The sequence below is a fragment of the Leptinotarsa decemlineata genome, unplaced genomic scaffold, assembly GCF_025532065.1.
Source record: "Leptinotarsa decemlineata unplaced genomic scaffold, Ldec_3_MD MMD2_P_RNA_scaffold_5, whole genome shotgun sequence".
Classification (NCBI taxonomy): Eukaryota; Metazoa; Arthropoda; class Insecta; order Coleoptera; family Chrysomelidae; genus Leptinotarsa; species Leptinotarsa decemlineata.
In genome coordinates this window covers 146,847-171,122 of record NW_027412532.1, presented here as the reverse complement: position 1 = coordinate 171,122, position 24,276 = coordinate 146,847, and the positions used below count along the sequence as shown (strand labels likewise).

The 24,276-nt window shown below is 36.6% G+C and overlaps 1 long non-coding RNA gene across 1 annotated transcript in view; it reads left to right on the top strand.

Moving 5' to 3' along the window:
* LOC111502169 (uncharacterized) overlaps positions 1-24,075 on the top strand; it is a 30,250-nt gene extending 6,175 nt beyond the window's left edge. Inside the window, exon 5 of the long non-coding RNA XR_012468475.1 lies at positions 21,623-24,075. This is a non-coding gene — a long non-coding RNA (uncharacterized lncRNA). The remainder of the gene's footprint in view (positions 1-21,622) is intronic.
* Positions 24,076-24,276: the final 201 nt, after the last annotated feature.

The window sequence follows — 24,276 nt, the reverse complement described above, 5'->3', positions numbered from 1 at the left end:
AGGCTATTTCCAAAACACTATTCCAGAACATTATGAAAATAATTATAAAATAATCTTCAGTATTGTAGATACTAATAATCAGTTTTCATAATTGTAGATTCACTATCCATAATAATATTTGAATATTAGTGTTATTCATAACCAGGTTCTGATTGGAAATCATATTTTTGGAAGTGTGACTTCGTATCCTACCGACTGCGCCGCGTGATGTCATAAGCTTCCAAAAAGTTCTTAATTATTGTCACCATGGACACAACTCGAATCCAAGACATAATTATATATAACAAGCAATACATTGTAAGTATTTGAACCCTTCAGAAAATTGATGATGATTACGGAAAGCCTGCCTTGGTCATTGATCTCTACCGATGAAATATTCATAACCGAGATGATTTTCCGACGACCGAAAGCAGTCCCATTGTGCTCCGATGCGTAAATCTAGTCGGTGCTCGAACGTGGCAACAATGCGGCCGGCACAGCAAACGGGACAAGGTTCAACGCGCACAGAAAGTTGCTTTTTCAATGTGAACCATCGCAACGCGCAAGTCATACAACAATTAAGTGATATTGCATCATTAAACTCTCGAGGTTTACGTACGCAAATGACTTATCTTTGTTTCGCGATAAATCGTTGGAGAACGGCTGTATTCATAATTCCGAAGGAAAGCGATTTCTTCGAATTGTTTGGCTGAAGCTAAACATCGTTTTTTCCTCTTCATCCCTCTGACGGATTATCTTCTCTTGCTCGATGTTTTGTTTGCTTTTTATTCGGCAACAAATTTCTAACTAAATTGACATATTTACAGATTTCAACGAGTCTTTTAATAATATTGCAGCTAATATTATCACATCCAGGCCTGACTCGGACTGTAATACAAAAAATCACGGTGTCTCCAAGGGTCATGAATGTATATATGCATTTATGTTGGTGATATCTCCATGACTGAAAGATAAATATATTTCACAACCCCGTTTGTAATCCAATATGACAGAGGATAAAGCTATCACTTGGTTTGTATAAAAAAAAACTCAAGTTGAATAGGAACAAAAGTCAAACGTTTGTTTCCTCTTCAAATTGTCATTACTTAGAATTTACCAGCGCTGTCAAATTACTCGGGGTTGTTTTAAATAACGACTCATCGACGTTAAGTGTATGAGTGACGTTATGCCAAAACGTGAATCTCTTCATCTTTTTTTAGTTGTTGGAGTTAATGTTCTCTCTTCAATGACCAGCCCATATTATGACGTCACTGATGAATACCCCTTTCGATCAACCACCCAAACACAAGTAACAGGGAACACAAACACACACACAAGACTTGTGTAGTCAAGAAGAGTGTGAAAATGGGGTACAAGTGGCCTCGTGAGCCTCTGGTATAGTAGAGAAAATTTTGAGAATAATATTTAATGGAATATCACAGAATAATTTTAAAAATTCCATTCTAGAATATACTGATCAATACTAGAATATAATGGAGTTTTGGGCTGGCGGCGTCATTGGTCCATATTTCAGGATATGGAGTGTACTCCAGATCACTAAGCCTAAGGATTAAGTGGGAATGGGAAAAATACCAGCGTGGTTCAAAGGGAACCGACTGGTATCTCAATCGCCACGAAAGAAATAACCAGGAAAAAATTTCTGGCAAAAATATAATGATCTGCACTGATAGCAGACAATCCCTATTAGCCTTAAACAGAGGTGTTACCTCAATTCTCCCAGAGTAGGCAAGGAACATAACTCTCTTATCTGTACATTATTTGCTTAGCGAATCCCTCAAGGAATATCTGTTATTGTTATTGTTGACCTTTTAAAGCTTATGTGTAAACATTTCGTTTTCCCGTAGGTATAAACATTGCGAAACGTTTTATCAACTAAATCAAAGGTCGATTGTGGCCAAATGTTTTTCCGTTTATGAATCTAAAAAGGTTCTCGCTTTTTGTCTGTCGCTAACGAATTGAAATGTTACACAACGAAAATACACTATCTGACAAATTGCGAACTAGCTGATGATTGAAAAGAGACGAAATCATTTCATATTCTAGTTGATATTGTTGAACCGGCGAAGTCCAAGGACGACGGCATCGGTTAATTATTCCAAGAAATCAGGATTTTATATAAAGTTATTCGTATTCTTGAAGTGTTCTCGTGTTATATTATAATTAGCGAAGAGAAAAAAGTGCGCCGTTAAGTTGTTTTTGTTTGATAGCTAACCTTCTGAAATTCCTGTTGAGAAAGACTTGAAAATTTGTACGATTGCGACTGTTTATACTATTGGCACTGATAATTTTTCCGGAATTTTCATTCAAGTAACCTTCAGAGAAATTGTCCATTTCAAGATTTCTTTTAAAACTCCATCAAGGCATAAAACTTCGTACCTATCGTCAACTAAACAAACTAATAGTCTTTCTAGAAGATCGTTGATATACAATAGACAAAATGGATCTCTGAAGAACACGTCAATTGTAATGGAATCCAGGGGAAAATCATCAATAATGCTGGAAAATATGAAACAAAACTATCTGTCAAACCATAACTCCAATTTTCAATCATCAACCTCAGCTATACACGGTCAAACACTTTGGAACAGCTCCAAAATCTCCACATGCCCATTTATGAGATTTTCCAGTTCTGTCGTGTATAAATTTCCATCCTTCCTAACTGACAAAAAAAAGTTAATAATTACGCAGAATCATGGATTTTTCTGTCTTGGTTTTTCATTTGTAAGATCCGTTCTATAATTTTTTCATTTGTAAGATCTGTTCCACACTTTGATTCTGGGTCAGTTCGGAACGGTTCTCTAACTGTTCGAAATACAGAACCAAAACGAACCTTTTATGTGTTTTGAACCTACTATCTATATCTTCTTCACAGGAGTCGCAGAGGAGCACCAACCTTAGTAACAAAAAGAGAATGGAACGACAATTTAATCTGACCATCCTGTAAGTCTAGTTCGAGGCATTTCCCATTTACTTAGACGAGGTAAATGCACACTCAAAAGTGAACCACATCCTTCTAACAATGCTCGAGAAGCGAATAATTGTCGAGTTCGAATTGTCGGTGAAAGCTGACCGAAGCTGACTCTTGACTACCTTATAAGGTTACAGCTGTCAGTTTTATTTATATATTCGCCTTCGGCCACTCGAACCGAGTTGACGATGGCATGGTCACAGAACAGAAACAAATTGTTCTGTGGCATGGCGACCGAATCGGTGTCGGAGGCATAAGTCTGCGCAACATTCGATAATAATAATATTGCTAGAGGACGGAGGGCCGTTAAGCATGTCTTTTGGCTGGGTGGGATTGTGGGTTTTCGGTGTCACTCGGATTACGGTTAGAAGAATTGGATCGGGTTTTTGTATACGAATCAGTACCAGTGGAAACTGTTTTTTAAGGGCGCACAGGATTCTTTATAATCAATAATAATAAATATACTTTGTTGTCTGAAGAGATAATCTTATCGAGAAAGCTTTGGTGAAATTGCTGTTTTGAAGAAACATTCTGAAAATTCGTTTGCTCTGTTTGCCAAAATAGTTGTGAACTCCTGTTACTTTTTGTTACTACAAAAAAGTTGGTTTCCCAGCCAGATTTCACAGACCCCAAACACTTCTTGTTTTTTCTCTATTACTTTCGTTCTCTTTCTTCTTGACCGATACTTGATGAAAATTCAACCGTTTGTGTTCTAATGATGGATCAGCAGAAAGCCAGAAATAAACAAAAAAGTGTTGTTAAATATGCTCAATATAGATTTTTATCTTATCGAGTATTGGCGAATCGCGTGACATTGAATATTGATGGGAAGAAAAATAGTTAATCAAAAACGTGGCGAATTGGAATATTTTGGTATGAAAGTAATTCTCTAATCTCCATAACGGTTTGCTCACATACTATACACATTGAACAATAAACAAATAGTATCTGCTATTAACTAGTAAACGGTATTGTGCGCGTGATCTCTCACTTAAAATTCGACGCGGTCGTTCGGAAGAGTGTCGTAAAACATGTCGACGCCGCGTCACGCTTTCCTCACTTGTCAATCGACTATTATTATTAATAACAATGCTATGCACTGGTCGCCGCCGCCTCCATTCACTTGGCCCACGCCGCGGGCAACAAATACGACTTCCATTTATGACTATTTTAACTATTTTCATTCTTCTCTGCTCTCGAACGATGTTGTTGGTACCTTCTTTGGTTTTATAATCAAGCTGGCCAAGTGTTTCGTAATAGTGAGTTTCATCATGCCCGTTCCTGAACGGAATTTCATTTGAAGAGAATCATAACCGAACTAGAGTCGATAAACAAAGACTTTCTCTACGTTTTTGAGTTATTGATGGAAGCCCCCTTTCTTCCATACCTTATAGGTGTTGTGTTAGCTATTAAATTCTATCGTGGCTTCTATTTCTATGTTCGTTTCAATAATCAAACCATCTTCTACATCAGTATTTCCGATAACGTCATCTGTTTCTCTTTCAGTTGAGCAAAAGATTATGCATATAACTTGGTAGAATTCATTGCACCGAAACTTGAAACTGAATTATCTGGAAAGTATTCAGTTACTATCTACACGTTTCTTTTCATCATCAGAAATAACTGAGTTGTGAAACTTCAATGATAATATTTTCAGTTGATAATCCTGTCTCTACCTTACAGTTTTTGAATACTCGTATATATTTTTGTGGTCGGCAAGTCAAATTCCTGGACAAAAAAATATTTGCATTTCTTAGCGAACGAATCTCAAAATACTGTCAAAAAATTCTCCCACAAACATTCGCTTTCATCCTTTCAACAAGACAGATATAAACTACTGACTAATAATCATGGTTTATAGTGTTCCCAACTTGACAACATTCTTGAACCAGAGCCAGAACGTTCGCTTAATATAGTTGGCGAGCTTTACTGTCTCGCGAAATTATGTGCAAAATGGGTTTCCTCGGATTTTAATGACGATTACAAAATTTCCGTGTACCACTTTCAATAATTATACAAAAACCATACATTGGAGTTCTACCACTGATTAATTTAGATTTAATCTGTGGTTCTACGAAAACTCCTCTAGTCGGCAGTGTTGCTCTATTATTTTGATATATTGTTTGCTGATGTCAAAAAAATGTCAAGAAATTGCTACTTTTTGATTAAGTGTGGATATTTTTTTAAACTTACACTTGCAACTTATATTTTTCAATCAAAATAGGCATGATGACAGATTTTGAAATATTGTTCACAATATTGGGCAATGTATTATAGTTACAACTTACACATTTCCACAAAAAATAGATGTTCAGTTAAAAATGAATGCACATTAATTTGTAAGTTCAAAATTTGCACCAAAACACTTCAAAGTATCATGGCGTCACTTGTTACGTCATGTTCGAGTAGACTACATGTAAATATAATTCAAAAGTGTTTCGGTGGTATGCAATTCCTCAGTGTACCAATACATAAATAAAAACTCCGAAAAAGTTATTTGTGTTCGTCTCGTACAAAAAAATAGTAGAGCCAGGAATGTAGAGGGTAAATTTTCGTTATGTGGACACCCGGCGATTTTGAAAAAATTTTTGACTGTACTTACGTATTTTGATGCGTAGATTACGAGTCCGAAAGAAAAAAGCGGCGCTCTCCCTTATTTACAAAGTTACGGCCCTTCAAAGTTCTGAAAAGGGCAACTTTTCAGTCTTCTTTTTCACAAAATAAACTATTTAAAAACACAAGCATTCATTCACTAGGTCACCTTTACACCTTATTCCCCTTCTTTGATACTTTTCACTTCAATAATGAACATTTTTCTTATAAAAAACTTAATTTAAAAACGAATGCTTCTCCTGGTGACATCATTCTATTTTTAGGTTAGTTACTAGTGACATTTCAGAAAAAAGCAGTTAGTATTTGCCGCTGCCTACTATTTCAAATTCGTAATACACCACCAATGAAGGTAAAAAACATTTGAATTACTTTAGGAATATGGACTGCATCAGTCGTACCAACCATGCCATTAACCTTAAAACGTAAATTAAAGAGATATGTAACCCAAAAGCAGCTTCGTACATTTTTATAAGAAAAATCTTGATTATTGAAGTGAAAAGTGTTAAAGAAGGAGGAATAAGGTGTAAAGGTGACCTAGTGAATAAATGCTTGTGTTTATTTAGTTTATTTAGTGAAAAAGAAGGCTGAAAAGTTGCCCTTTTCTGAACTTTGAAGGGGCGTAATTTTTTAAATGAGGGAGAGCGCCGTTTTTTTCTCTCGGATTCGTAATCTACGCATCAAAATAAGTAAGTACAGGCAAAAATTTTTTCAAAATCGCCACATAACGAAAATTTACCGTCGAACATACAATTCGAATAACCAATCCATCCGGTTAGCTTTGGCATATTGGTCCTACGGACCGGATATAAGTCGAGACAAAAAGAACCGGATATCCCGAAATAAAAATAAAAGAGGTATTTTCGATCCCCCAATCCGCCACACCACAAAAATACCTAAAATAGTCACGAACCCCTTCCTTTCCTTACCGAAATAGCCGTATCGAGACATCCATCCGGAATACCGGAACGGCTACGAACTTGCGTCATTCGTCCTACGAATTTCTCTCTAATGTTTAAAATAAACATATGCCTGCGTATATTTTATTACAAATCTGCAATATCGCGCGATGAGAGAATGGAATAAACCGATCCTCTGGTATAATTCCTTCTCCTCTCCGCCCGCCGAAAGGTCACACTCTAGATAACTGGTCGAGTTAGCCGCGCAATCGCGTGAGGTGTAAATATTTGTCGTAGTACTAGAATGAATCCGAACCACGTACGACGATGGAAAAGAAAGCGACAAGCAGGCTTGGATCGAAGTCGAAACATTCGAGAAGGCGATACATTCGGACGCCAGTCAATCGCGCTTGACTGATGACACGATGCGGGCGGGATTTTATAAATGATGTCTGAAACGTCGGTCTTTGAGCTGGTTGAGTCATTGCCAACTCAATTCACAGGCTATTTTCGAGTTTTACCAAAATCTATAAGGAGATGGAGACAGCATTCGTCTCTGATGAGCATGTGAGCACCTCTAAAAAAAGGATTTTCGAAATAATGATAGTTTTCGTTTATTGGCAGTGATTTCATTCCATTTCTTTGTCATTCCATACAAACATTACATATGAGTTGATTGAGTTGTTGCCAAATAAATTTACATGCTCTTTTCGAGTTTTACCAAAATCTATAAGGAGATAGAGACAGCATTCGTCTCTGATGAGCATGTGAGCACCTCTAAAAACATAATTTTCGAAATAATGATAGATTTGATTCATTGGCCGTGATTTCATTACATTCCTCTGCTATTACCTACCGAACATTTTATGTAAGCTGGTTGAGCGGTTGATAATTGAATTCACATGCTCTTTTCGGTTTTCACCAAATTCTATAAGGAGATAGAGACAGCATTTGTCTCTGATGAGCATGTGAACACCTCAAGAAACACGATTATCAAAATAATGATAGTTTTGGTTTATTGGTGGTGATTTCATTCCAATTCCTTACCATTACCTACCGAATATCAACTATTATTAGAATATATGGTATCAAAACATCATTATTTTACGTAGGAGTATCAGACCTTCGCTTAACTTTTTTTCCTTTCTGAAAGTTGGTTCCACCAGGTCAATCTGAGAGTTTTTCACCACGGAATTTTTTACGTTGAAGCTTCTCTTTCTTGTTACTTCTGTTAAATGCTACTCTGGTCGATTTGGAAGGGTTTTAAGTTAAGTCCTCATGTTATAATTATCTTTGTCCTGAACTAGGATGATTGCGATGTTTGTAAGCCCAGTACTTTATACCTACTATGGCCTAGAAAATATGGTAACTCGCTCATTATAAGAGTTGGGAAGAGAACCTTCATGACGACATCTCGTAGACAATTAGTACCAGTCTCAGACTTGTGTGATGAAACTTTGGACATCAGCAGCCTTCTGCTGTGAATCAGTAGGATCAGGCGAAAGAATTTTCTCTTCCACAATCGCCGTTTGATACGGGTTCTGGTGATATTGTTGCTAGTTATCCATGGTTTTTGACCAAAGCTGCGTTGGTTGAGTTACATAGAGATCTTCGGATTTGAGAGGCAAATACCTCTTAAAATGTATTCCATTTGAAGCGAACGTCTTCATGACTTTATGACAGTCATGTAAAGTCAATCAATGCGGAGGTATATGATGTGTTCTTATGTTTTTTTTTGACAGAGGGTGCAGGTAATGACGATATGGTTGGAGTAATCGATAGGAGAAGTATAGTTCTCGATTGAATTAAAACATAATTGAAAATTGAATTTTGTATGTTTGAAGTTTTTTACCAAATTTAGGTGGAGTCTAATAGCTGTCAACTACTTGTTTTGTCTATGGCTACCTCTTGGCCAAAAATTATCTATGTCTTCCATCTACGGTCACTGGTAAACCTCAAAATCGTTGCTCATTAGGTATCAAGCGAAACTAACACAGCCTAATCGTGCAAACACGATCTGCGCTCGATTTTCTCGACATGGCGAATTGACGACTATCCCACATTCTATCGACGGTTTCCGAACGAAACATCAGACAATGAGAATGACACGTGCACGACGAAGAGCACGGCAGATGGCCCCCTCTCTCGATGTGACGTCACCCGCGAGAGGGTTCGACCCTAAGGGCCGTCGCGAACGAAATCTTTCCGACGCCATCGACTACCATCTACATAATTTCGAACGATTCTCGCACGTTGTAACAAGTTTGAACGTGCATTCCGATGGTCGCTAACAACTTGTCCCGGATGAGCCATAAAGTGCGGTTGGCAAACAAGTCTACCGAAGACTTTGGTTATTGGCTTTCAATGATTGGGGAAACGGAACGTTGTTTAGACGTTCGAAAAATGGGATTCGGGTTTTTTATTTATGGGTGTACCTAATCACGACAAATTTAATGAGCGTTACATGAAAGTTATATGTTCGTTATACTATATGGAAGTACCATTTTCACTCGGCCTTTAAAAACTGTTGCGGAAGACACGAAATGTACTTGATAGAAGAATTTCATAAAAGATATTAAAACGTCATTAATCGCTAATTAATAGTTTATTAATTAGTACTGATAAGAAAGTATCTAGAGCAATACACTCTCGATGGCTTTCTAGAAAGGAAAAGGAAAGATTATTTTTTCTCATTTCATACTACAGGCATTATTTTCAAAAAAGTGACCGAAACTAGGTACTATACTATACTACTATAGTATAAGTACCTGATATAGACCTTAATATTGAAATTATTTTTTTAAACAAGTGATACTTTGAAAAATTATGCATTTCATTGATTTTTAGTTCAAATTCAAATGGTTGGTGGGTTATAGTGAATTTTATGTAATGTCTTTTACTGTCAGATACTGAAAACAAATTCAACACATCATAAATTGAACACGTGTTATTCATTCTTCTCTTTCAAGGATCTAGAGCCTTCTCCGTTGTAAAGCTTTACGTTTAGAATTAGCGTCTTCTTTCATCGATTATGACAAATGTTTACTTTTAGTTGATAACTACATGTTTATTGACCCAGGTCATACTTGTATAGAAGCTGATTTCAATCATCACCAGGATTTAGTGACATTTTAGTTATTTTAATAGGTATATTACTGACATGAGGGTCTTGACTTTTTTAAATTCAGCAGAACAGAAGTTACTGCCTCTTTCGAAGAAATTGGCCTGCGTGAAACAATCAATTCGAGGCAAATTCGATCTATTTGCTTAAATGAATCTACTTTTTATCATTGGAAAACTTCTCAGAATCGTTTTCCGATGTACATAACAAGAAATAGCACGGACAATATATAAAATAATGTTAAGCAAACACCGTAGTCGTTAGCACCCATGTTTGTGAGTAAGTGACGTCATGAATTTCGATTGATGTTCATCGTCGCGTGACATGAGAGTGCTTTATTTATAATTTGATGACCACAACAAAATAACCTAAAAATAAAGAATTTTATTGTAGTTTCACAAATTTTTGCGTGGTAAAATTTCATTTTCAATTGAGTACGGCCAACATTACTATTCAAGTGAGTATTTTTAGATATTGATTTGATAAAATTTTTATTGCAAACAAAAAAATATACAACAGGAAGAAGCATTACCACATCATTTGATCACCTCTGCCTTGACTTTTGCCTTATAGGTGCATTTTTTTACTGAGCGTTCAACAACCAAGGTGAGATCATACAACCTCTAGCTAGCATAAGCCAGGGTCGATATAAAACCGGTAAATCTCATGTCTTCACCGATTTGGTCCACAATTCAATGAGAGTGAGCGTTATGACGTGCTGACCTACTTTAAAAACCCACCAAAAATGCCTCTCGTTTGTTTGGCCTTACAGAAAAATAATAATCTGAGAAAAATTATTTAAAATGAAATAAAGACCAAACTTTCGACGTTTTATATTGGCCAAATAGGGTGAACTTTCCTAAAAGAATACAAGAGCATAGAATTAGTTTTTTAAATGTTAATAACAATTCAACATCTGAAAATTGTACTGAATTTGGAACAGAAACGTATGAAACCAGATCTTTCACTAATTTTCTTTGGGTATGTGATGATAGCCGGAGCGAATCACTTTCCCCCGGGGTCGGGAATCAACAAACACCTGACTAATTTACTGTTCCTGCAAAATATTTGTGAAACCGAATCCCACGCCTATTCAACAAGAAATGGGGAAACGATAGGGCGACAATTCCTCCGTGACTCACTCTTTTGTTATAAGGGTTTGATTGAATCACACACAAGGAGAGTGAGTGAGTATACTATATCGAGCCGGTCCCCTTTTCATTTGCAGCGCTGACCCTTCACCTTGAACGTATGTATGCCACATTATGGCTTGTTGCTCTCCGGGCTAGAATTCGACGCGGGTACAGTTTTATTCATAATTTGCTCGGTGACTCAACGAAACGAGTGACAAACGCGAATGATTAGCCGGAAATGATTACACGGGGCCATTTCCTGAAGAGCCTCTTACGCATATTTCACACACCTGGTTAGATTAATCGGTAAAGTTTATACGTTGACGAGGCATAAAGTTACAGGACTCTTACCCCACATTCGCAATACAGTGAATTTTGTTTTGATAAAAATTCGTCGCCCTTCTATGCTTTGGTAACTCATCCTGAAAGCTCAGAGTTGAATATTCCATGATAAGCTGTGGAAACTTCTCAAATTATCGAATTCAATCAATTCAGACGATTCGGCTCGAGCTTAATCGTGTTTGAGAGTGTTGTGACTGTTGCTGGCGAAGACTCACGTCCCAGCAGGATATTAGTCAGCGTTATATCTGTTGTATTCGATCAGAGTGGCATGTTTGTTGTGCACTCGCGTTATCTGAATCACGGAGGAGGTGAATGAAATGCGACCATCTCATCTCGTCGGTTCATCCAGTACGTACTAGTAATAGACCAAACAACGATGGAGAATTTGCAGAAGATCGATCGAGAATGCGGATAATCACAAATGTTTCGAAATTGTTCACATCTGTAACGACAAACACGAAACTGTGTTCCGTGGAAAATCGACATTTCTATCATTCTGTTTGGAAATGTGATTTTCAGTACTTTTTTCTCGAATTAGTTGGCGTTGAGGTGCGCTACACTTGTTCGAATTTCGTGTAAATTGTTGCCAATGAAATAGCTACTACAAATGATAAAGTTGAAATATTTCAAAAATCTGTTGAAGAATTTTTTTCCGTTGAACTTCCTCGATTTCTATCTTTTGCGAGCAAAGTATTACATAGGTCTCACCTGTTAACGTGCGATACACGGAACAGCAATATTTGACTTTATTATGGAATCACAGAACATGAAATACATGTCATGTTTCATTTATATTTTAATCGAATATAGATATCTGGGATAATTTATTTCAACTTTGTTAAGTATATCGTATCGTAGAATATAGTTTCGAGTATATCTGAGACAGGACGATGGTCTGACTTTACAGGTTTGTAAAAACACATTGAAACTTTGCTTTCGAATGAAAACGTGGACGACTATTCAGAAGTTCCTTTGTTATATGTGAAACCGAATCATCATAAAAACCGCTTTAGTCACTGGCTAATGCGGTACGTAAGTCAAGAAAATCAACTCAATTAGTGGTATATAATTAACATATTTTAATATTATAGCAGGTTATGATTTTGTAGTCGTGTTACTTCATGGGAAATTCGATAATGACGTAGGTTTTGTGTTGTGATTCTCTGAATTATCTACTCCTGTTTACGACCTGCAATCGAGAGCAATAAAAAAATTACCCTGTACTTTCGTTCGAGCTGCCAGCCTCAACATCTATACTTACGTCAACAGGTAGATAGTATATTTCCTGTAAACAGAAATTGCTCATAAATAAGTCGTAATCGTAAATCGAAAATGCGGCATTTCAACTTGAAATATACGTGTGGATAACTACTACCTGTTGTACTAAAATATACAAAATGGTCTGGAATTAGTGAATGAATCGTTCCGTGCTGTGGCGTGGCATTCGCTCTATCAGTTATAGGCGCTACACCGATTATCGCGACGAGCTGGAAATTTTTTCATTGAATCATTCGGCCATGATTTGTGACCATGGAATCTGAACGATTGTTATTATTATGCATACGTTAAGGATATACCCAGCAGACAGAGGCGTGCCGTTTTTTAACGTTAAGATCTTGTCTGGCACTCATTCAGAATTGTGTGTTCTGACCACCAACTGAGTTGTTGGCTAAATCAGTAGTGTGATCGACATTGGCTCAAGTCACCAAAGTAGTCTTGTTAATTGTGAAGGTAAACGTTACCTGTGGCGAACTCCACGATTGAAAAATCGTTGCTCTGTAAGTAGAGAAGGTAATCGTTGCCTTTGGCCTACGTCATCAACGTTGCCTCACAAATAGGAAAGGTAAACGTTACCTGTGGCGAACGCTACGATTGAAAAATCGTTGCTCTCTAAGTAGAGAAGGTAATCGTTGCCTTTGGCCTACGTCACCAACGTTACCTCGTAAATAGGAAAGGTAAACGTACCCTGTGGGGAACGCCACGATTGAAAATCGTTGCTCTGTGAGTAGAGAAGGTAATCGTTGGCTTTTATCCTACGTCACCACCGTTGCCTCGTGAATAGGAAAGGTAAACGTTACCTGTGGCGAACGCCACGATTGAAAAATCGTTGCTCTGTAAGTAGAGCAGGTAATCTTTGCCTTTGGCCTACGTCACCAACATTGCCTCGTAAATAGGAAAGGTAAACGTTACCTGTGGCGAACGCCACGATTGAAAAATCGTTGGTCTGTAAGTAGAGAAGGTAATCTTTGCCTTTGGCCTACGTCACCAACATTGCTTCGTAAATAGGAAAGGTAAACGTTACCTGTGGGGAACGCCACGATTGAAAAATCGTTGCTCTGTAAGTGGAGCAGGTAATCGTTGCTTTTGGCCTACGTCACCAACGTTGCCTCGTGAATAGGAAAGGTAAACGTTACCTTTGGCGAACTTCACGAATACAATTACTGTCACCTGTTTGCTGGGAATACTTGTGAGTAGTATTATGTGTGAGAATCATTTCTGTATGTTTTATCCTGAGATTCATTTTTGGTGTTGTACTATGTGTGAGGTTATGTTGGATAGTATGGTTACCATGTCTGTTTTTGAGTGCATTTAGTTTTGAGTCATAAGATAGTGAAAGCGAGTTGACGTCATGTAAAATTCAAGGGGATTAGATTGAATCTCACGTTATATTTTCGCAGTGCATACATTTTCGTTTGGAAAAAGAAGGGTTTTGCAATCGATAGCCTATAATTTTAATCCTTTAATGCGCCACCACTGATCGAACTCGTATCCTTAAATAGTATCTTTGTCTTTGCACGTAACTATCTGCTACTTCGGAATAACGACAATAAAAAATTATTATGCGTGTAGATTATTTATGTCGACACAGGTTATTCTGATGCTCGATTTCGTAATACTGGTACCATTCCTAACGCGCCAAGGTCCAAAAATATGGAATACATTATGGGTCCACCAAAACCGTCCAAATCTATACAAGGACGTTTGAAATCACGCGATACGGTTGGATCGCAATACGAGGTGATAAAACAATGACGTTGCCAGTAGTTTTACTTGTTGCTGTGTCACATCAGATAATAAGAATTATTTGTTGTTGTTTTCTCCTGTCGATAGCACTAAGGAACAACTATGCTCACGGGAGTACTACAACGCGTTCTGCAGTAATCGATCTTGAGCTCTATTTTGAAATCCATGTAAACGTGATCACTGTTTATCTACAACGTATCTCTCTTCGAAACGTCTTTTGGGATTATTTGATATACTGTCGTTGTTCTGGGGATTTCATCTTTCCACGTCAAAAAATCTGGTAGAGGTAAATCAGGTGATGTCGATGGCCTTTCTGTTGATTCATTTCTCCCCGCATATTGGCGCTTAAATAACACAAACATCTGTCATATGTAATCCAATGTCCATGTTGGTATCAAACAGAAAAGTTTTTTGTTCGGCTCATTCGCCAGATTCTACTGTTTAGGAATGTTGTTCGAAATACTTTCCATAGTTTTAATGTGTGAGGAAAATAACCAAAAAACGGGGATATCGAATAGTACGTGAAGTAATGCTTATAAGAACAATTATCTATTACTCCAAGATTCAATTTCCACGTTGATGATCTGTGAACGTACGCGATTGTTCGAGTGAGAAATTTTCCATTGCGGTGTTTTGAAATGTTTGTGAATATTCGTTATAATCTTACTTTTCATTTCGTGCTTTCAACAGAACCTTAATCGAAATTCAATGAGAACAGTGACTCAGTGATAATAGCCTTATCTTATCCTTATCCATATTTAAATTCCTTTATCTGAGAAATTAATGGGTGTAACTGAAGTTGAACAAAATCAATTTTTGTCATATTATTTCTCTCCAGCGTCTTCATTATATTATTCAAAAAAAGTAATTGAGTAGCTGATTTGAAAAAAAAGGGTGATTTTTAGACAAATTCATACGTTTGAAATAGTGTATGTTCCGAGCCGGGTTTTGCCACATTCACTTTCCTTGATAAAACTGACGTCTGGGTTTTTCACCAGCAAAATGTACTGGTTAACTGTCTCCCGAACTTTTTGATTTTTGCTATCGTGACAATACGAATGAGCTGTCGTAGTAGGTACAACACAATTAGACTTGATTGAATTCGCTACACTTCGAAATATCTCTATAGAAATCTTATCGTTCTCATTTCTCAATCAGTTCATTCAAGAATTTAGTTGATAGATGTCGCTAACTTCAGTAAACTTATCCTACTTATACATGACGCAAAAACGTTGAAGTACCCCAAAGCATTTTTATTTTATAATCGATAGTTGAAACTTTCAATTGTCTATAATTACTTGTGTTCTATCACTTTGTTCCGTGTTGGACCATTTAAATATATGCAACGTACTCGTCTAATTACCTATCCCTCAGTATTCATAACCTATAACTTTGTATTCCATTACACTAGATTACTCGCTTCATTCGTTTGAGATATAATGAATAATGAAAAATAATGAAAGATTTATTGTTGATAAAACAATAATACACCAAATAGAAGTGGTACTTACATCAATACTGGCATCTTTGTTGACACTCTACTGAACTACCTTCTTAAATTCTCCACCCAGTTCTCCAAAAAACGATAAATGCTGACTTTGAATGTCGGCAATAATCGACCTAGTTTATTGATTTTCAAAATTAATGATTGAATATCAAACAAAGTATGTAGGTTTTGATCTACTGAATGATTTAATTTTGGGTTCCATGGTATTCATTCCTACATATTTGTTCCATGATTCGGTTTGGCTGGATTTTTGTCATATTATTTTAAACTCGTTTTGATTGTCCTTGAACTGCCTCCTGCTATGATAACATAAGATATAATGGACTGCCTAATCTGATTTAGGGTTTTTATTATACTATTATCATATCTTTCAACAATTTTGTGCAAAAAACTTTATTGAACTCAAATAACAATGAGATTTAACTTAAACAGTTCACCCCTGAATCAATGCAATATTAGGTCAAGTGGATATCCAAAATTCCCACTCAGCAGCTTACATTCAATGAAAAATATAATATCCACATAGTTACATTATGTGTTAACTGCAAACAGTGGAAATTAAGATATGATACTTTTCATTCATTGGTCCATTCAAAATACTAGCGCATTTTTATTTGCTGAAACAATCCAGCGGAATTTTTCTGTTGAATTAGGAACCCGCCTTGACAAAAAGTTCTTTTAGAAGTCTAGAAACAGCAGCATTGGTGCTTCAGAAAATGGCCACTTCATGACAGTTTCATAACATATTGGACCTGGCTCATCGAAACATGTATGACATTTTTAGAATGAACCGTAAAACTGCATTTAAAAAAAAAGGTTGAAATATTATTACGAGACTAAAATATACACCATCAGAGACAGCTCACACAAATGGTAGCGTGTGACCGAGGGTGCACAACTTCTCTCCGATCTCGTGCACCGTTCAAAAGAATACATGTATCGGCTTTCAGTACAATTTTAATCGGGTTTATTGTGATGTGAGCTGGGCTGTCTGCATTTCTGAACAGTGAGCTCATTCAAGGCGAACGGGTGTTTCAATAAACTCACTTACCTCTTCAAAACTAGAAATTATAAGGATTAAATGTCAACCGATATCGTGTGTGGACTCTTGAATACGAATTCCATACAGGTGGAGGATCGAAAGCGATCGAATGACGAATCTCGCGCGACTTATTTGATGCAGGTGCATCTACGAAAACTCAAATTTTTGTTCTGACATTTTTCTGATATGCGACGAGCTTAGATAATTCGGTTATCAAATGTATTTTGATTTACAATGAAGAATGAACCCCAAAACGAATTTTCCTTCCAAGAAAGAAAGAAAGATGACAAACAAGAGGCCAACAAGGTGGCATAACGGACTTCATTGAGAAGATTTCAGGGGATATATGCTGTCTGTGATTTTTAGTGTCAGAAAAACATACTGGCGATCTATGAAAACCTATGAACGTTGTATATTTCCAACGACTTTACAGAGATGACAGATACCACTAGCGCGACCGATCTAATCCTGCTGAAAAAGTAGATGTTCTCCAACAAATATAATTCGGGAAAAATGTGCTCAAAAATTGCTTCGACATCAGAAGTATTTATTTTCATTTTTTATATCGAGTTAAGAAGCCGAGAGCTTTAGAGCACATCATTTTCAGAAATATCTTCATTGCTGCTTCAATGACCACCCGTTTCGTTGCCAACCTCTGACGTCATCAGGTAGTTCTCCGAAAAAACTGACGCGATACTACCGTTGCCGGCTTCTCCATTGTTTATTCACCTTGTTCGAAATGCGATACGAATGAATACTACGTGTAATAAGACCATATTAGATCATAGCAGCAAATGGCGATAGACGAAGATTTGCGGTAACGGTACTCTAGCGGACAGTACGGTACTACGAAATATCATCAACCTTCCGCAGATCGTGAACTCGGCCGGTTCACCATTAAATTTAAATAAGACTGATGACACATAACTGTGAAATGTTAACTAATGTGAGTAATGCGATGATGGTGACTAACGACAGGATAACGCAAACTGCACAGAGAGGCATTATTATCATTCTCGAGTCTCGCTATATTTGTAGAAGAGACAGGATGCGTCGTCGGTACGCTGTGACGTCGTCTGTCGGCGCCTAAAAATAACTTTCTCCTGCTCATTGAAGACGACTGTTCGAATCGGCAGGCGCAACGAACGCAGCGAAACTCTCTTTTCCCGCATTTGTTTATAGCGCGTTGGCTGTGAAAGAATGCCAAACATTCGAATTGGTCATTTTCCATGGCTGCCGTGTTGTGAATGGTCACGTGGAGACGTCGCCAGCGTCCTTCCAGGTGTAGCGAACGACCTTCATCGGGTTGTTGAATGCGCCGAAGTTTTTATGGTCGCAGTTATTGCGATGTGCTCTCTATCACTTCAGTTTTCGAAGGTATACTGATTTCTTTGTGCTTGTAGATTGCTCTACATTGAAACCACGAAGAAAAGAGTATATACCTGTCACTTTGAAAACAAGAGAAGTGGTCGCTTAGCGGTATTGATAAGACCCACGACGAGTCTAAACAGTGCTGCTTGGTGTTGAATCACGATATTTTGTGTTTGAACTCTGGTTTCGTATAATAGTTTTCTTAGGTAAAACAAAAAAGAAGAAGGTGATGGTGATAAATCATCTTTAAATGCAACACAAAAAGAAGAAGAAGAAGAAGAACAATGGGCAAATCAAATCAAGTAATAGATGAGAGCTATAAAACAACAGAATGTTCTGATACAGAATAAGCGAGTTGCGAAAGTAAAAAGTGATCGAAGAAATACGAAATTCGAAAAGGTGATTGAATGTAACATTCAATTACGAAACACGATGCTTTTATGCTGCAACAGTGCAGCAATTTTCCTTTCCAACACAATTAGGAACCAATTCGGGTAATAGTCTGAAATACGACTTCTCTCAGGACTTGAATCGATAGTTTTTCTCCATTTACTACTCTTTTCATTCAAAGGTCGTATTAAAACAAATTTCATAAATTATCAGAATTTTGATTCATCGATCGACATAACTTCCGAAAAAAATCTTGGGCAAAATGCCTTTTTTGTTGAACATCGACCACAATTCGTCTTCTTCTTATTTTCAGGAGCTCGTTTACGTGACGCCTTTGTAGATATTCTTTATTTTTTGTTTTACTATTCCAAAGCACTATTGTGAGGTTAATCGTTCGTCTAATCTGCGTAACAAACCAAATAATCAGAGAATGATCCGATGTATGTCCAACGTTTCTTGTTTTATCGACGCTCTGTATGCGACTCCGCGAAAATCACTCACCCGTGACGGTTCAAAAACCGGCAAAGTAGGGCGTTGGGTCAGTACATTTCTAATTCATTTCGTAATTTTTTGCACCGACTAGGATTTTCTAAATGCAGGTGAAAGTATCGCTCGAGCATTGTTAATAATGTTAGATTATAGTGTTCATGTCGCTGAAATGAGTCTTGTGAGAAATTTTACTCGACTCTTGATATCTCGAATACGTCGCTGAAAAATGAATGATGTGAACGGTTGGAGTTTCGGCGAAAAGACCGAATAAGAAGACATACAAAATGCTCTTTCAGAATGTACAACATTTTGGCCATCTTTTTCATTGTATTTTCAAAATTGTCCCAGAAAAGACTATGTAGAGTGATTAATATTCAATTTTTTTTATTCGGTGACTCAACAGAACAAACTCAATGAAACCAAGTTTGACTTTTTTTATTGGAATGGAGAATTTAGACGTGAAGTAGGACTTTTCCAGTCTTTCCAAGTCTCTGGAAGACACCAATCCCATAATTTTTGAGTTGAAGAAAAAGTAAACGAAGCAAAAACATACTGTTCTCAAGAAGTTCTGGTGAATAACTAAATTCAGAAGTTGCTGTTATTAAAAATTGAAAAAACATTATTTCTTAAGAATTGTTCAATAACGAAAACTAATCTCAGGAAAAGCGTAAGACTTTGGACCGATTCATAAAAATAAACATTCTAAATCGAATAATCCAATCATCTTTGTTTGTTTTCATAAGCTACCGCAGATCATATGCATGGCTCGTGCTCTCCGCGCTATATTCGAATCTCGCATCTTTTATTTTTCCGTAGTAAAAATTAAAAATAGAAAATTATTTTCGTTTTCAGAGTGATCGTTAAATACTACGAAGAGAAATTGCGACTGGGAGTTTTTGAGATTCCCAAAATATAAACAAAACTACCACTTATGTTTATATACATGGTCGATTCGTTAGAAAAGTATTTGTCTCGTGCCTCATGGAAACCGTATTCGTTCAGTTTAAACATGTTTCTATTCCAATGCGAATAACAGTGACAAAAAACCTTTGTTTTGTTATCATCAAGATGATATCATCTATGATTCATAAAAAATTATTTTGTGAAGATATTAATATCGAAATAAACATTTCTTGGCTGCTTATTCATTCATTAACATATATTTGATTGAAGAATCTAAGCATTTCAGTATTCAGACAACATGTTTCAGTCTTGGCGATCTTTGACACTAGTCGTTCGATGACGCGGTAGATTCCGTAGGATCATCACCTCATTTTTTCGATCTAGACTCGATCCATAGAAATTCGTAAGGAGTTTTCGCCTCGCTTGACCTGGCATGCCATGATATCTGCCGTACAGAAACCATTAGAAGGTACCGTTATATGCAGCGAATCTATTTATTGTTGTGTTGTTGTGTATACTGTTAAACGGAAGCCTACTTTAGCGCAATCTCATTTCAGTTTAACGATTCCGAAAAGTCGGACTAATTACATTATTCACATATGAAGGCTCGTGCGATTTGTCAAAATTTGATTATGTCTGTGAATTTCATTAGTCAGTTGACAACAGTAATTGGCAAATGTAATCTTGATCAGGGATTCTGATTGGGTTTAGGAATTGACGATTCGTAAAAACACGCCTTATGGTGACAACTGAAATCAAATGAAACATAAAAATTATTCAACTTGAGAATTGTATCACGAAATATAAAATTTTCTATCATTTCTGATTTTTTCTCTATACACATAGGGAAGGCTTTCTATCTATGATGGCGCTACACAAAGAGCTAATAGTGAACGGAATAACTGAATGTGAAACATGGGTCATGTTCATTGTTTTGGGCTTTTTTGTATTTCGAGTTATTTAATTGTGAATAGGTGGCTATAATGTTTCAGTGCCTTTATTATAGGCATGAGCAAATAATGAATAGGTAAAATGAATTGCACAAGCATTAGAAACCATAACAATGTATGGAAACAGGTGACAAGACTTTGTTTCAGTATCGAGCTCAGTTTCAATATGTCCGGTAGATGTCGTATCTGTACGATGAACTTTCCAATAGTCTTTACAAGTTCTGTAATTAGTTCACACAAGGTTGAAATATCTAAAAACTTTTGAAACAAATGTAAAAGTAAAAGAACATAGTTGACAAAGTACAAGAATTTAGTATTATGAACACTCATGAATGCTTCATCATTTACATACAAAAAAAGTTTTTCAGACGTTTTCTGAATGAAACTTTACTGTCGCAGCTCTTCATACTGGTGATAAATCAAAAAATGCAGGTGTCATATAGTAAGGCGAGTTATATATAAATGTTCATTATCATTTTTATTTACATACATACATATTTCATATATTAGGAGACACGGGGAACTTAATATTCCGTAGTCAATAAAAGTATTTTTGTATATCTTGTGGATGTTCCAACAACCACCTCTTGAGCTAAGACAACATTAACTGAAGTGAAGAAAATCTCCAGAATCATAATAAATATCTCAACTTCGAGTCAACTTGAACATAGTTCAATAGCAGTATTTGGAACATCCACGGCCTCATCAACAACTCTCAACCACATATTTTATTTAACATTCCCACTGAATAATCACAGAGAAACTATTTCTGTCTTTGCCCAACTGATATCGTCTAGAGACAGACATACGTCTTGGACTGAACTCATTGACAGTTTTTTGTTTGTTAATATTAATCTAAGTTTTATATTTCAGGTTGTGGAAGATTATGATAACCAAAAAATCAATACAAACTAATTAGTCTCTACAGGAATAACTTTCAAACAGTATTCATGCCACGATAATGTGAATGAAGTCAATGTTACCAACTTGGGGTAAAACTGTAGCAGTTCTGAATTTGTCTCAGACATGATATCTTGCGTACTGTGGTAACTACATAATTTTCACAAACAAATTCATTATTGCGGTCAAGATTGGATCTCCAATGTAGCATGGGGATGGGAAAGGAAGACAAGTGTTTTTAATGCATTGTTCTTCAATCCATTGTGGTGGATGGCAAATTAATTTTATCAAAATACATTCATAATCTCTTGCAGCTTCGTTCCATAAAGAAGATTATTTTTTTATTTACCAATTGATCATGTTGAACCCTTTTTGTCGTAGGTACACAGGTATGTGGAGTGCTGTTAAATGTTACTTTTATTTTGACGTAATCTGTTAATAATTTTTTTCAACAGGAACAGCCCTGCTAATAGGTACTATTTGTAATATTCAGTCGCTTTACATCTAAACAATAGTGACGATCGATCATCTTTCATAAATTTCTGTATCATAATAACTAAAGCTCGCCGATTAACTCTTCTGGGATCCCCTCGCACAGGCCGCGGTTCGAGGATGTAAACAAGGATATCCCAATCTCCAAATGGACGCATCTCAACAAATGACGTCATTCAGCTCAAGGATTAACCTGCCTGTCATATAACATCCTAGCAACTTCCCAGACACCTCACCATGATACTTCGAGTTCGACAAAAGCGATACATCAAGTCATCGTCAAAAAACAAATGTTACCCGATTATTATTAAAAATGACAACATCCAACGCTCATCCGTCTGATTACTGGAAATTGGAAATACCTCTCTGCTGCCTGCCTCGATATGTGCACTAATTTTAGTGCATGACGTATTATCGTTCAACCTTCACGTGGTTTGGTTGCGTTTATCTCCAGCAGAATGCGCCACCGCACGCTATAGACGGATCGCGCGCCAAGCCATTCCAATTGAACGATTTCGAAGTTAAGTGAACAAGGATTCCTGTCGTATTATTTGTTTGAGTTTGAAATGTGTTCAGAGGCGTATCAACACGGTGGAAGGATGTACTTAACGTTGTCTGTTTAATAAATGGAAATTACTACTGACTGATTCGATGTTCCTTGTAATATTCCCTATGATATTCATTCATTGGCGAATTTTAATTACGTAACTGAAATTGCTGCAGAAATCCGTCGCGTGATTTAGATTCATGACGAGACCTGCTCCGTAAGTGAGTCTTTGGACTGACTGAAAATGAGAAACGTGAGTGTAACCAAGACCTAGATGCATATTGCGCATATTTGAAAAATATCAGGGAATCAAATTATATTCCTGAATTTCCGACTGGATCTCATGGTAACACACAGTAAGGACTGACGGTTTAGACAAAAGTGTTTTATTAGTCATTTCATTTAAAAGATCTGACGACATTCCTACCATTGATTCCTACATTGATGCTTAAGAGCGATCTACTATGAGTCGTTCAATATTTTTTATAAGATAGAAGTATCTCTTAGAACTACAAATCACCTAGAGTACAATTCCTAGAACAAAAAAAGGATGTTCTTTAAAAATAATCACCAATTGAGCTGCTGTCAAGATCAGTCGGTTATTTCTGTGACAATGAATCTACAAAATTAGCATTGAATATTTGAAAAGTAGTTGACCTTGTGAGAACCAGGGACTTTTACAAAATGTATTCATGAATGGATGGTTTTCAGATAGATATTTATGTGTGATGCTTGATATATTCAATTCCCTCATCACTTTCATCAACGCTGGACTAACACAGGAATCAATTATTGTACAGATCATGTTTTGGCTGCCCAGTCCGCTGCTATGCAACAATACGTTTCATACTATTCAGAGTGACCTTTCCAATATAGAACTGACGGAGATGGCAAATGATATAGAAAGGCCAAGGGATCACAAAAAGCCTCTCTTCACAAGATATTCTAACAACATTAGATGTCTACTTAGAAACTGTTTTGAATTCCATAAGGAATAAAATAGACGACACAGAATAGAAGGAAACCTTTGTTCGCTCAGAGGATTTAGTTTCTGTTCAGTGAACAAAGTAGTGTAAAACCATGTAGCAAACTGCCAGCTAGTCCATTTGGAAAATATTGCAATGGCTGAGACTGGAACTGTCAAATTCGAGAATTCCCAACGTTTAGCAGCGACATCTGTATACATACAGAAAACCATCGAAGTTCGTACATTTCCAAAAAAGAGATGATTAAAAAAATATGCAATGCTCTTTATATGAGTCTATGAAGCCGATATGTTGCTGAATGCGGATATTTTCTCACTTTTGCGGATATTTTTTCACTTTTTATGCTTAGTGGAGGTCTTACTTCAAATTTTTAAATATATCCGCAGGATAATTTTGTAATCTTACTCGTTTTAGAGTTCGTTTTCAGTTTTAAATAAATGAATAAATGTGAATAAGCATAGTTTTGCTGTGTCTATGAAGAGATTTAGTAAAAAATAATGGTTCACAGATGCGAACACATCGTGTTTAGAACGGAAAAAAAATTTAAATTCATGGAGTAAATTAAAATAACAATATGAATTCCAACTGATTATACACAACAC